This window comes from Peromyscus maniculatus, chromosome 15 (assembly GCF_049852395.1).
Source record: "Peromyscus maniculatus bairdii isolate BWxNUB_F1_BW_parent chromosome 15, HU_Pman_BW_mat_3.1, whole genome shotgun sequence".
Lineage (NCBI taxonomy): Eukaryota > Metazoa > Chordata > Mammalia > Rodentia > Cricetidae > Peromyscus > Peromyscus maniculatus.
In genome coordinates, this window is record NC_134866.1 from 4,432,010 (window position 1) to 4,445,841 (window position 13,832).

Below are 13,832 nucleotides of genomic sequence, written 5' to 3' on the forward strand. Positions count from 1 at the left end.
TTGTAACATCTGTTTTTGGGGACCCCCCCTTTCCTCCCACACTTCATTAGAAATTCTGCCGCTATCCTTTATGAGTCGCTCCTGCTGGGAGACGGATGGCGTGCCATTGTGTTACTGCGAAGACCATGATATGGAGTCGAAACAGCTTTTCACAGAGTGCGTTCTAGTGTGGTTTTAGACAAGTGACTGGATGGCGCAATACTGAGAACAGCATGCTTCATAGAGGATCATGCATGCCACGCTAGGCAGAGGCAGGAGGTTAACTTTCTCAGATTCTGGGAACGGGGATTCGCTGTGTTGACCATTTCCAAGCAGTGGTGTTCACTTCAAGGTCGGAGGCAGACTGTACTTGAGAAATTCAAAGAAAATTCTAAACTTATTGCCCATGGCAACGACACTGAGCATCTTCAAGCAACAGCGCAGACAGAAATTAAACCCCAGGCATCAACTGTGGCAAAGCAGAGTAAACAGAAACTGTGGCCATCCTCCAAGGCCCCGGATTCTGTGAAGGTGGGCCTGCAGGGAAAGGCCACTGGTGACAGTGTCCGGCCGTGAACTTCAAACTGTTCTTGGGAAGGCAAGAGAAGGAAGGACGGGAAGAGAATGGGGATGCAGAAAGCAAAGCCGTCCAGGAAGCTCGAGTGAGGAGAAGAGCTGTGCCCTGGCGCCATTCTGCCTTCTCCCTGGGCAGTGTTCAGGCTGCACCCCCCGGCTAATCCTTCCACTCAGTCCTCTGGGAATGAGCACCCACTCCAGCACACTGGCCACTGGTTCCCAGGAAAGAGTCCCTGTAGAATCACAGAGAAAACAGCAGGTGAGATATGCTTGCATGTCTTCATTTTGTGGTTTTTTTTTTTAAGTCTGTATTTCCATAGGAATTTTTTAGACCTTCCTGACATTACCTGTGAAGATCAGTTTTTCGTGGTGTATTACACAGATTTAAACTTCAAAAGGAAGACTCCGAGAATCACATTTTTTTTGACATCTGAAAATGTGAGACCCTTGAACTCCTGGCTATATCACATTTAAAATAGGATTGAAATCCACCCTTCCGTCCTGTGCCTATCTGTCTGCTTCTGCCTCCTTTCACATGTTTGTTCAACTCAATCCTCATTGCTTGTGCATGTGGCACCACACACACACACACACACACACACACACACACACACACACACACATTTCATCCCCATCTCTCCCTGTCTGGTATTTCACAATGTCCCCACTTGGACAGCTGGTTTGAATGATCATGGATGGCATTAATTTCCAAGGGGACTTCAGTAAGGAAAAAGAGACTGGACATTAAGCCTGACAGTTTTGATTCTATCCTTGCCATCTTGTCCTTCTGACCTGGACACCCAGACTTTGTCTCCCCTTAAAGATGGCCCTTACCTAGGAGAGGAGGTGCCTAGTCATAGTGCAGCTTGATATGCCATGGCTGGCTGGCATACATAGGAGGCCTGCCCTTTTCTGAAGAAAAAGGAGAAGGGATGGATGGGGAAGAGAGGATGGGGAGGAGGGACTGGGAGGGGAGGAGGGAGGGAAATTGTGATGGAGCTGGAAATTAATTAATTAATTAATTAGTTATTTTAAAATGGCCCTTACTGTGGACACAGGCAAAAGTGAGGTAGCTGCTTGCGGCCTGCAGCAAATCAGATCTGCGGGACAACTGACGTGGCTGCCTCCTCATCTCACTGGACCCAGGCATGCTGCCGACTTAAGTGGCGCTGGGTCCATCTCCAGGTCAGCCAGAAAGGCCACACTGGGCAGAAGCACCAGGAAGGACAGAGGTCACTGGAGTCCAGTGTTCTCAGTGATCTCGGAAGCAGGATTAGCCAGTTAGAGCCTCTGCTACGAAACAGGAGGGGTGGCTGGAGCTGCCTCCCCTTCTGAGGAGCTGTCACTCTCTAAAAGCATCGACACATCACATGCTTTGAGCTGATAAATAGCCACCTGAGATACTGCACTGAGCAACACCATCACAAAACGGGAGGATGGCCCTTCTGTCACAGGACCATCTGAAAATTAGAAAATAAGGAAAACGAATAACCACTCATAGTTCCTAATCCAGTAAGTGGTCAATACATCCTCAAAATGCGTGTGCATGCCCGTGTGTGTGTGTGTGTGTGTGTGTGTGTGTGTGTGTGTGTGTGTGTGTGTGTTGCTAATGATATCACTCTCTTTGCTTCTGATACATCTTTAAACTCTGATTGCAGAAATGCTTTGTTCTCCAGGAGAAATACCACACACACACACACACACACACACACACACACACACACACACACACACACATTTCCTCCTGAGGTCCACAAATTCCTTCGAGAACTGAGAAACCTGGACCTCCTGCCCTGATTCTTGCAGCAGACTCTGAACAAACTGTGCCCACGCTGGGGCTGGGGCCCACAGAGGCAGTAGCGGTCCCTTGCAGATGTCCAGGAGTTTTAATCTCTCTGCAGTTTAGCAGGTTATCTGGTTTAAAGGTAATGAAGAAAACCAGCATCCTTCTTTGCAGCAAAGATGCCATTTGACTCCAGTTGGGAGATCCTGGGACACACATTGATGTAGATGGATCCGCTACTGACCTTTGACTTTGAGTAGCAACTACCGCAAAGGTACCCCTGCAGTGGCTGCCCCTGAATCCCCGCCTCAGCAGCAGTCTTTAGTAACATCTTAGGTTCTGTTTTGTTAACTTGTTTCCATGAGTTGATACCATGGGGTTCTCTTAAGCAATCACTTTGATTCACTCCCCAGAAGAGTGTCTGGAAGCAAGAAACAAGCAATGTGAAAGTAAGCATACCCATTTCCTCCCTTGACTCAGTTCAGTGTGACTGGGGATTGCGCACTTGTTTTAAAGAGATACCAAGAGGGGCTTTTTTTTGTGATATATATTTTTTATTTTACAATACCATTCAGTTCTACATATCAGCCATGGGTTCCCCTATTCTCCCCCTCCCACGCCCTCCCCTTACCCCCAGCCCACCCTCCATTCCCACCTCCTCCAGGACAAGTCCTCCCCCGAGGACTGTGATCAACCTGGTAGACTCAGTCCAGGGAGGTCCAGTCCCTTCCTCCCAGACTACGCCAAGTGTCCCTGCATAAGTTCCTGGTTTCAAACAGCCAACTCATGGAATGAGTACAGGACTTGGTCCCACTGCCTAGATGCCTCCCAAACTGATCAAGCCAATCAACTGTCTCACCTATTCAGAGGGCCTGATCCAGCTGGGAGCCCCTCAGCCTTTGGTTCATAGTTCATGTGTTTCCATTCATTTGGCTATTTTTTTTCAATAACTGAGTAAAACTGAAATTTATTATATGCCACAGTCGTCCTAGGGACCTCCATGCTATATATATAGCCTCTATGGTTCTATGGGTTGTGGTCTGATTGTTCATTTTATATCTAGAATCCACCAATGAGTGAGTACATACCATAACTGTCTTTCTGGGTTTGGGTTACCTCACTCAGGATGATTTTTTCTAGTTCCATCCATTTGCCTGCAAATTTCATGCTTTCATTGTTTTTCTCTGCTGAGTAGTACTCCATTGTGTATATGTACCACATTTTTTTCATCCATTCTTCCGTTGATGGGCAAACGACTCTGAGATACCACCTTACACCTGTTAGAATGGCTAAGATCAAAAACACCAATGACAACCAATGTTGGAGAGGATGTGGAGCAAAGGGAACACTCCTCCACTGTTGGTGGGAATGTAAACTTGTACAACCACTGTGGAAATCAGTATGGCGGTTTCTCAGAAAATTAGGAATCGAACTACCTCAAGACCCAGCCATCCCACTCTTGGGCATATACCCAAAGAATGCGGATTCATACCATAAAGATACATGCTCAGCTATGTTCATAGCAGCACTATTTGTAATAGCCAGAACCTGGAAACAACCAAGAGGGGCTTTTAGGAAGACTGGTGCCTGGATTCCCCCTTGAGGCATTGGAATTTAATTGATTAAGATGGAAACTTGTAGTCTGCAGCCGGCAGTGATGTTTGGGAAGCGTATGGAACCTTTAGGAGGTGGAACGTTTCTGGAGGACAAACTTTGGGGGTTTATAGTCTTGCTCCACTTCCTGTTCTTTCTCTCTGCTTCCTGTGTGTGTGTATGGAAATGTTCCCAGCCTCCTGTTCCTGCCCTCATGCCGTGCCATCCCTCCCATGATCAATTCTATGCCTCTGGAACTATAGCTGAAATAAACCTTTAAAGAAAAGAAAAGAAAAATGAGCAAACAAGTGAACAACACAGTTGAGCTTAAGTGTGAGCATGTTTTAAAGCCTCTGAAGTAAACATAACAGGAAGCTAGTTCTATCTCAGAAGAGGCTGGGATGATCTGCCTGGGGGTCAGTCTTCACAAGTGCAATAAGTGACCTACTGATGTCATCTCCAGGTCATCATATGACCTGGTTTGGAAACAAGAGTGTTGCAGATGTAATTAGGTAAGACTATGTCATAGTGGAGTAGGGTGCCCCCTGAGGCAATATGAATTTGTTTTATAAAAGGGAACTCAGAAGGATGTGCCTGGAGAACCCAAGATGAAAATGAGTACAGAGAATAAATTACAAGCCAAAGAAAAACAAAGATTGCCAGCAAACCCCCCAGAAGCTGAAGAGGGTCAAAACTTTGCCCATGTCTTCTGGAAGCCCTGGTCTTGCTGACAACTTGACTTCAGACTCCAAGCTCCAGATCCTAACGACAACACTACATGTCAGCAACCTACTTGGCGGTGATTCCTTACGCAGTCCCAGAACACTGATGTGGCAAGCATAGCAAACATAGCTGTGAATTCTCAGGACATGAGCATGGAATGCACACAAGATACACTTCCGTCTACTCTTCAGCACAAGGAAGGTATGGAGAGTGTGCCAAGAGCTCCCAAATAAGAGGGGACTTCCTTCTTAAGCTAACCTGGTAATTTTATCTACATAATCAAATCATTTTGCATTACAGATGGGCAAAATACAGTGAGGGTGAAACTCCAAGCAGGAAACCTGCAGGGACCCTTCTGGCCCCTGATTTGAATGTGTAAATAGCATGGGGAACTGCGTGTTTAACTAATTCATAGTCATAAATGTAGACCGTGCAAAATTTGCAATGCAAAATCTTCTAGCTCCAGATGCCGAGTTTATAAGAATTTTTATTGCTTTATAAATGAGAATCCTACAAAGATTCCACAAGATCCAATATTATCAGATCTATTTCATCTCAGAAACAATTCAAAATCATATTTTAGATCAACTCATATATGAGAGAAAGGTGATTTGATTATGTCATTTCTAAAACAGCCAGTGGCCTTCCACGAGTCTCTCTTCTGTTATTGTTAGCATTTAATACATTTCAACTGTCTTTGAATAAAACAGTAACTACCTTGGGAAAACTAAAGTATTTTCCTCAAAAGGCAGATTAACATTTCACAGTAGTTGCACTTACTATTTGAAATGGATTTTATCATATGCTGACACATAATAAATTAAATATTGAAATCCAAATGACTTTATTTTACGATATCTGCTACTCAGATTTTTTTCTAAACATATTATGTGAGGAAAGGAAGGTACTAGAATAGTAAAGAAAATAGGTGAGAACATTTCAAAACACAGGCAAGGGGGTGGGGAGATGTTCCAGATGGGGAGTGCTTGCTAGGGAAGCATGTGGGTCTGGGTTCAACTCCCCAGAACCCATGTGAAAAAATAGCCATGTTCATGGTACAAGCCTAGCATGGAGCAGAAACTTCTGAAAAGATGATTCCTAAGATAGGAGTGGGTGGGAGGATGTGGAGAACCAACCTTGTGGCCCAGTTTAAGCTGTATCTGAGGGCATTGAGCCTCATGAGAAACACAGTGTAAGAGGCAATGAAATGCTTTAAGTCAGAGTGCCAAGAGTCCTGCAGAGTCTTGGTCAAGATGTCAATCATACTTCACAACCCGTGTGGTTACTAGGGTTTTAGTACTCTTTGACTCAATTGAATTTATACTACATTAATGCAGTAATATCACATTTCTCTAGATGTTTCTTTGCATGTTAGAATTTTTGTTTTCTAGTCTACCATATGTACTCATCTAAATTAACAAATATCGATGAATTTATTCTTCTGTATTTACTGTTTTCTTATCTTCTCCCCCAATTAATGCATCTTTGGGGTAAGTGATGAGCGACTCTCCCATGTGCAGAACTGACTGCCTTCATGTGGAACCTAGAACCTAAAGGTCAAAGCCATAAACACCTCTGTAGAGCACCTATGGAGCTGCAAGATTCCATCTGAGAGAGAAGGGATATTTCAGACAAGAGCAATAAGTTTACCATCAGTCTTTCTCCATCGCAGGCTTAGACTTAGTGTCTCTGCCTTCCTGCGTTATCGCTGTCTTTAGTCTGTGACTATTAATTAACTGCATCCAATATGATTCTACTGTTGATCTCATTTCTTAGCGATTCTTACCTCAGCTCTGAAGCTGGTTTCCTACACTCATCGAATATTCTAATTCCTCCAATGGATGACTTTCTGTGATTTGTACCTTCCACATCTCTTCATAAATGGCCTTCTCTGCACAAAGTGCTGAAGTGGACACTAGAATGTAGTAAGCTAGACACAATGTGACCACAGCTTTCAAGAAGTGTATGGCCTACTAAGGAGCTGAGATTTCATTCACAAAAGTACACTTTGAGGCAGTGAGTGTTAAGTTGCTAAGGAGACCTGAAGAAATGACCTGTAATTTGAAAAAATATAGAGGATTAGAGTCAAACCCCAGTGTGTGGTTGGCTGTTGGCTTGCATCTGCTCCTTGTTTTTCTTATCTGTAGGCCCAAACATCGTTTGAGGAGCTCTGTAGCTCTGGAAAATGATCTCATCTTCAGAGTCCTGAGGGTAAAGCAGTCCTGAGGACGTTCAGCCCATCAATGCTGCCTGTGCCATGCATGCAGGCATGAGTAATGTCTGAGAACAGTTGGAGATGGGGGGAGATTAGCCACCTAAGGCCAACCAGGACATCTGAAAATGCTGGGACAGGTTCATTTTGTTTCTATTCAGTGGGAATAAAAAATTCTACAGTTGTTGGCCATGGTCTTAGGAAATGGGAAGAGCCTTATAAGGAAATGATCATACTTAAAAAAAGAAAACCTGTGCCCCCCATAGGGCTACAGATAGAGCTGAGTGCAGCTCCATTCTCCTTCCGAATTGCTCATCTGCTCAGTTACTGAAGCCAAGCAAGGAAAACTTTCCAATGAAAGTCAGTGGTAAATGGTTTGGGATTTTCTATCACATGATGTTTGTGTGTATTGTAATTACTCAACTCAACCATTATCTGAATAAACCTACCATAGAAAGTACATAAAAGAATGCAACTGGTCATGTTTCAATAAAACTTTATTGATGAACACTGGCATCTCTATTGTTTGTGATTTTTCACAAGTCATAAAACATTGTCTCTTTCTGCCTTTTTTTTTAGTTTTCAAAAATTTGAAAGCTAAGTTTGGGTCATCGACTTTACAAAAATGAACATGAGCTAGATTTGTCTTGTGAGCCTTAGTCCACTGACCTTTGACCTAAGGCAATGCATTCCTGTTTCTGTTTTCACAGGAAGGGTTTTGTCTTGAATTACTGACAACTTAAATGTTGTAATGATAATGAAGACATTATGAAAAAGAGAATATTTAAATGGGGCTTTCAGGGATCTGCTGGTTTGGGATATTTAAATACAAATGAAAGGAATATATATGAAAGAATGATGAAATAAGAGAATTGTCATGTTCTATGTTGAATGTATTTTCCAGATGAAATGATGTAAGACTAAGTTAGTCATGCTTCTCCAGAAAGACATAATCAATATTTCTACCTGTAATTAGAAGGGGTGGGTTATGAAGTTGGTTCATATGGTCTCAGGGGCTGAAAACTCTCATCAAGATCTTCTGTGTGCCAAGAAGCCAGGAAAGCTGCAGGTACTAAGTCAAAGAAGCCAGACACCCAAAGAAAACACCCATGTGCAGTCCTCTTGGCTGAGGCTGAGAAGCTACAAGCCCCAGTGAAGTCAGAATCTGCAGGTGAAAGCCAAAGGGGACGATGGCAGAGAATTTACCGACTCACGAAGACTCATGACAGGCAAAGAGTGGCTCCCCTTCCTGCCTCTTCCTTCTACTTTGGCCCTAGTCTCTCACCCAACCCGGGTGTGTCATCCCCATTAAGTTCCAAGACACACCTGCCAGTCTTCCTTGGAATTACACTCACAGACACATTTGGAAGAGAGCCTCAACAATTCTCTACACTCCCTGGAGTCCAGGAGACAGCCCAAAACACCTGTCTCAATGACCATAAAACGTGGAAAAGCACTGACTCCTGCCTCTTGGAAATCCAGTGTCCTAACATTTTACACATAGGATTGACATACTGCATGCTCTAAGCTGTGATGGATTAGAGCCATCTTGTCTTTGCTCTGGGTGGAACTTTTTCGAGGAAGCAAGCATGGAAGTAGGAGGTCAGAGAGAGAAGAAACCAAGAAACAGAGAGGAATTTCCTTTCATGAGGATAGAGAGATGGCAAAGAAAGGAATTTGGTGGTTGTTTGTGGACAAAAGGGGAGACATGAGCAGTAGATGAAGGTGAGGTAGCTATGGTGACAGAAGAGGAAGACAGGATGTGGGAGGGAGGAAAAGTGAGAAATGTCAGGAAGGAATTGGGCACAACAAAGGTTGTCAGGGGGAGAATGAGATAAGGCTGGGCACTGTAAAGGGTCACGTACTGGTCCTTCCCTCTTCATGAAACCAAGGGAGGAGACAGCCTTACAAATAGAGCAGAGGGCAGAGCAGGGCCGTGAAAGGATGTGGCATGAAGAGATCCAGCATTGAGGTAAGCACAGCATCCATCTGTGGCTGTTTTAGCAAGGGTCTCAGACCTCACAGCCATGCTATGGTGCAATCCCCCCACCAGCAAATATATCTCACCAGACAAAGATGCCAGTGTGTCTTCTATGCAGTAATGCTCAGTGAATGTTAGCTAAACTCTCTCCCTGCCTTCCTTCTTTCCTTCCATTGACATCCATTTGGTCATTTTCTTGTCTTCTTTTTCACATTCAGTCTCTTCCTCTGTGTGAGAAAAGGGTCTGGAAGAGCCACAGTTAGCAGGGAGAGATTGATGGCGCCTGCTTCGCATCGCATCTTTCGAGGACACTCGTGTGTCTCCAGTTCCCTCCCTTCGTGTTTGTTTGTTTTGCAGGGTTGGTGTTCTGGTGTCCATATTGTTCGCTTTTTTTCCTTTGGGAGAAGTTTCTGTTTCTGTTTTTCTGAATTTTGTTTGCTGGCTTTGTTTTGTTGAGACAGGGTCTCCTATAGCAGAGGCTGTCCTTGCTATCTCTATATAGCTGAAGGTGACCTTGAACTTATCATCCTCCTTCCTCTCCCTGGGATCAGAGACAGCTGCCAGCACAGTCTTGCTATGTGGTACTTGGAATCAAGCCCTTGTGCATGCCAGGCAGTCACGTGACCCACTGAGCTACCACCCCAGCCCTCTTCATGGTCTTCATCTAATTACCCAAGACAAGGTCAGTTTCCTACTAAGTAAAACTCCAAACTGTAAAGGATGCAGTTGTGTTTGACTATTCACTGAGAAGGATCCTAAAGGATATCCCAGGCAAATTAATACCCATCCCTTCTTAAAGACTTCCAGAAAGGGGTTGATTAATAATTCATCATGGTATTTAATGGCTGTCCACATAAGAAATGTTTCTATTAGACTCTGAGCTCCATGCCATGCAGCAAGGTCTTCTGAGGAGCTGAGGCTAGTTATCACTACACCAATTACTACTGAGGACATTTTGCCTATCATCATTTGTCACACGTAGCCAGCAGAGTTCATATGTGAATGAGCCTCATCTACAAATTGTGTCCTGTCTCTCAGAAAAGGTAGTAGGCAAAGTCTGTGTCATTAGCAGTTAACTGTTGTGTGGGGTGGATGGAAGCCCTTTCTCAAGTGAGCTGGGAACCAACAGCTCGTTGGCATCATTCTGAATAAAGACAATGCAGAATGGTATTTCCCAGATTGACTACAGATTTGCTATTTGCCAGATCATCCCCTTGTCCACTGGGCCACTCTGAAGCTCTTCTCTGTATTATTAGATGAAGAATGAAATAAGAGAAATCAACTAGTCTGCCATGTGCAGTCTAGCTTGGGATGGTATCAATTCTTCTTTTGAAAATAAAGAATCAGAGATGTGTGAGTTCAGCATGTTTTCTCAAGCTGCTCTTATCACAGAGCAGGAACAACACATGGTCTCGTTTCTGTGTGAGATGGATCCAGGCTCCAAGATTTTCCTGGCTCTCACACAACGAGCCCTCAATTGTGGACCACTGAAACGGTGTGGCCACAATCTGAAATACAGTGACCATGTTTTGAAATACCAGCCTTGATCTCTGCATATTTGCTGTTCTCCTCGGCATTCTCTGCAGAAAGACGTTCTGAGAGCAGAGCACACTTCACATTCTCCTCTTCATCCCAACAGATCACAGAGCAAGGCTGTTGGAACATCGGCCTCTATCACCCTGTAAGCTTTGTAAATTGGTTCGGGTTCTTTTATAATGTGTCCCCAGCTGAGGGCCGTGAAGCTAGGCCAAGAGCCAGGTTCTGATGTGCAAACTTCTGAATAATCCAATTAGCCCAAATAAAATATGCATTTAAGATATGGTCTCTTGAAACACACTTTATTTTTTGGAAACTGAGCGAGTAAGGATAAAATTCAGCCTTTGTGATGTAAGCTTGGCATTAAACAAACCACCTGATTTCTTTATGGAAGAGCTTTTGAGGATGTGGAGGCAAAGAGGAAGATGAAGACATTCGAATTCCAGCAGCACCCCTAGGTAAATTAAAGCAGGGTGATTGGGCACGAGACAGGGTGGGAAGTCCCCCCACCGCCAAGTTGCGTGATGTGAGTCAAGTCTGAGCACAGACCTAGGAGCTCATTTGGTCTCCACTCACTGTATGGCAGTGGGAAAGAGACTGCCCATCCTGTCAGGAACTAAAGCCAAGTAACTTATCAATGGCAATTGCCTCAAATATCTAGAAACTGAGAAGCCAAGGATAAATCATCTCAACTAATATTCTTTCCAAAATGGGGTCCCAATGGCAGCTGAACAAGAGAAATTTGCTCAGAAACCACAGTATTTTATTTTGCCGCTGTGGTGTTGAATTAGTCAGTTAAACCACAATTTCCAGGCTTGCATCTATATTACAATTTTCTGTGACTTTACACTGCTTGAATATTCTTTGCTCTCTTTTGGAGAAAAAGCACTAATTTTAAATGCTATCACTAGTAATCTGTTAACGTCCATGCTTCTGGATGGTCTCTGAATGGCCCCAGGAGGAAGTATTCTAGATAAGTGGATGGATTGATTGCTGCCTTAAAAGTCCAGCTGGGATCCCCTGAAGTGAAGGTGACATCCACAAAGTCAATTAAACAAAGGGCAAGTTGGTACTCCTCTGTCAGAGCCTGCAGACAGAGATGAAAAGCACTGTGCTTCTTAGATTCCATGGGCACTAGGGTCAGTCTGGGAGAAGGCAGTCCTATTGCATGAGGGTTTTGAGGCCACCCTTAGGTACAAGCCCGCAAGCTCTTCTTGTGTTCTGCGCTCTAAGCACAGATGACTGAAGCCCCAGATGTGATGTAATGGGTTACTACTGCAGGGCGTAGCAAGACCCCCTGTCCGCCAATCACTTGGGACGCTGAGGCAGGAAGGAAGATTCAGTGCTTCTCAGGGATCCACAGGGGGCTCAAAACCAGTTCATGTAACTTAATGAGACTTCCTCAACAAGAAAAAAAAAAAAGAAAAACTTTAAGAAGGTTTGGAATGTAGCTCAATAGTAGAGCCCTTGCTTAGCACAGATAAGGCCCCTGGTTAAATTTCAGTACCAGGAGAAAAATACTTTTGAGTTACAGTACTTTACAGTGTGATTTAGACTTATCACCTAAGTGCTTTAATAAAACCTAATGGTGACATAAACCTCATAGCTGAATTGAATCATTTTAATGTGCTGCCAATTTCTGTTCTCTTGAGGGAAAAGGCTGCAGGCTGGCCCTCAAGAGCAGCCCTTTCAGAAGTGATGAATGACCCCAGGCTTTGGGGGTGACCTGCAGACCCTGGAGCTGCCACATCAACCCAGCCCTACAGAGGGACCGCATACAGGGGTCCTGGGGATTTCCTTCTCCCCAGAATCAAACCCTCAGTGAGAAGGAGCAAAGACTTGTGGGGCAGGACAAGGTTCCACAACTGAGCCATCCCTACAGCCCTGCCCTCATTTCCTGCTGATCCGCTATTTGGCCAATGCTTTTTGAATTCTGTCTGGGGTCAAGTCGACTTGGTGGTGGCTTCTGTTCCCCTTTGCAGGTACTGTAGAAGTTGAAAGACCAAAGGCTGGTCTGACCCGGGAGGCCCACCGGGGTGATGCCATTTGGTTAGGGGATGGCTAAATTCCAAAAAGTTTCAAAATCTGAAAGCTAAGTTTGTTTCTAAAACACGTAAAAACTAACAAAACTGATTGCACAATTATTATCAACACCAGCAAGGCTTTTACATTTTGTTTTATTATCTTTTAAGTTGCTCAGGCACCCTGCATGCCTCTCCTAGAACAGTGTTCCCTAGACTGGTCTTTTCAGGGCTGCACTCTGCATCCAGAGTCCATGAACTCCAAAAGGAATCACAAGGGGTTTACTGTACCAGCAGGCAGCCATGGGAATCCCCATGGGCTCAGCCTGAAGAGGTCTTGCTTACATCATTGGGCCTCTTTCTGTGTCTACACACATATACAGTGTGAGATCTTGTTGCAAAAATCAAGTGGAATAGCACCTGAGGTCCTCTGGTCCCACATACACATGTACATATGCATCTACACACACAGATACCTGAGCATAGATAGACGCATGCACACACATAATAACAACAATAACAGTTATTATTACTACAAAAGTATTATAAATTTTAAATAATTTTTATAACTTTAAGTAAATTATAAAAATAATTATAGAAATTGTTATTATTTGCATTTGTATTTTCAAAAGTGTTGGAAGTTCACAGAATAGGCAAGAACTGTGTGAGACAAGTTCCAAAACCAGTAGATCTGCTGTCAGCTGTAGGGTCCACGCTGGCCCACCCTTCCCAACATGCATTGCTGAATCAGGAATATGGTGGTTGTCCTGCCTCAGCATCTCCCTTCAGACTTTCCCATATATTGGCTGCTAGAAAGTTCCTTCAAACCTCTCCATCAACTGCCAGTTGCAAGTGCTTTCACGGTGTAATTGAAACTTATGACCTGTGTGTTTTATGAAAGCCCTGGAGGAGGTGGGCTGGGGGGAAGGGGGAGGGGGTGGAAGGGGGGGAGAGCAAGGGAATCTGTGGCTGTTATGTAGAGCTGAATGGTATTGTAAATTAAAATAAAATTAAATTAAAAAAAAAAAACTCATAGTTGAGTTGAAGCATCCTCTTCTGATTGCCAGCCCTGGGCTAGGGCTATTCCTAGGGCCTCTCCTTTTGGGCATGATCTTCCAAAGCAAAGCCTCATGTTCCATGACTCCCCTGTTCTACCCTGCGGCCCCCAGCCCATCTCTCGCCCTCCCTTCGAGTCAGCTGAGAGAATCCTTCTTTCAAGTAGCCTCCCCCTTCTGACCTTCAAGGCCGGGCTCTAAGCTCCCCATTTCTGCTGTGTGAAGCCTTCTGTCTCTGAGCAACCCTTGGTCTGCATTGTTCTCCGGTGGCTTTCTCTTAAGAACCTGACTCGGGGTTTCTGTTTCTTTGGTGTACAGTTAGAACATCACATACAAAGCACTGGAACAGAAAGAAATGGTTCCTGGGTCTGTG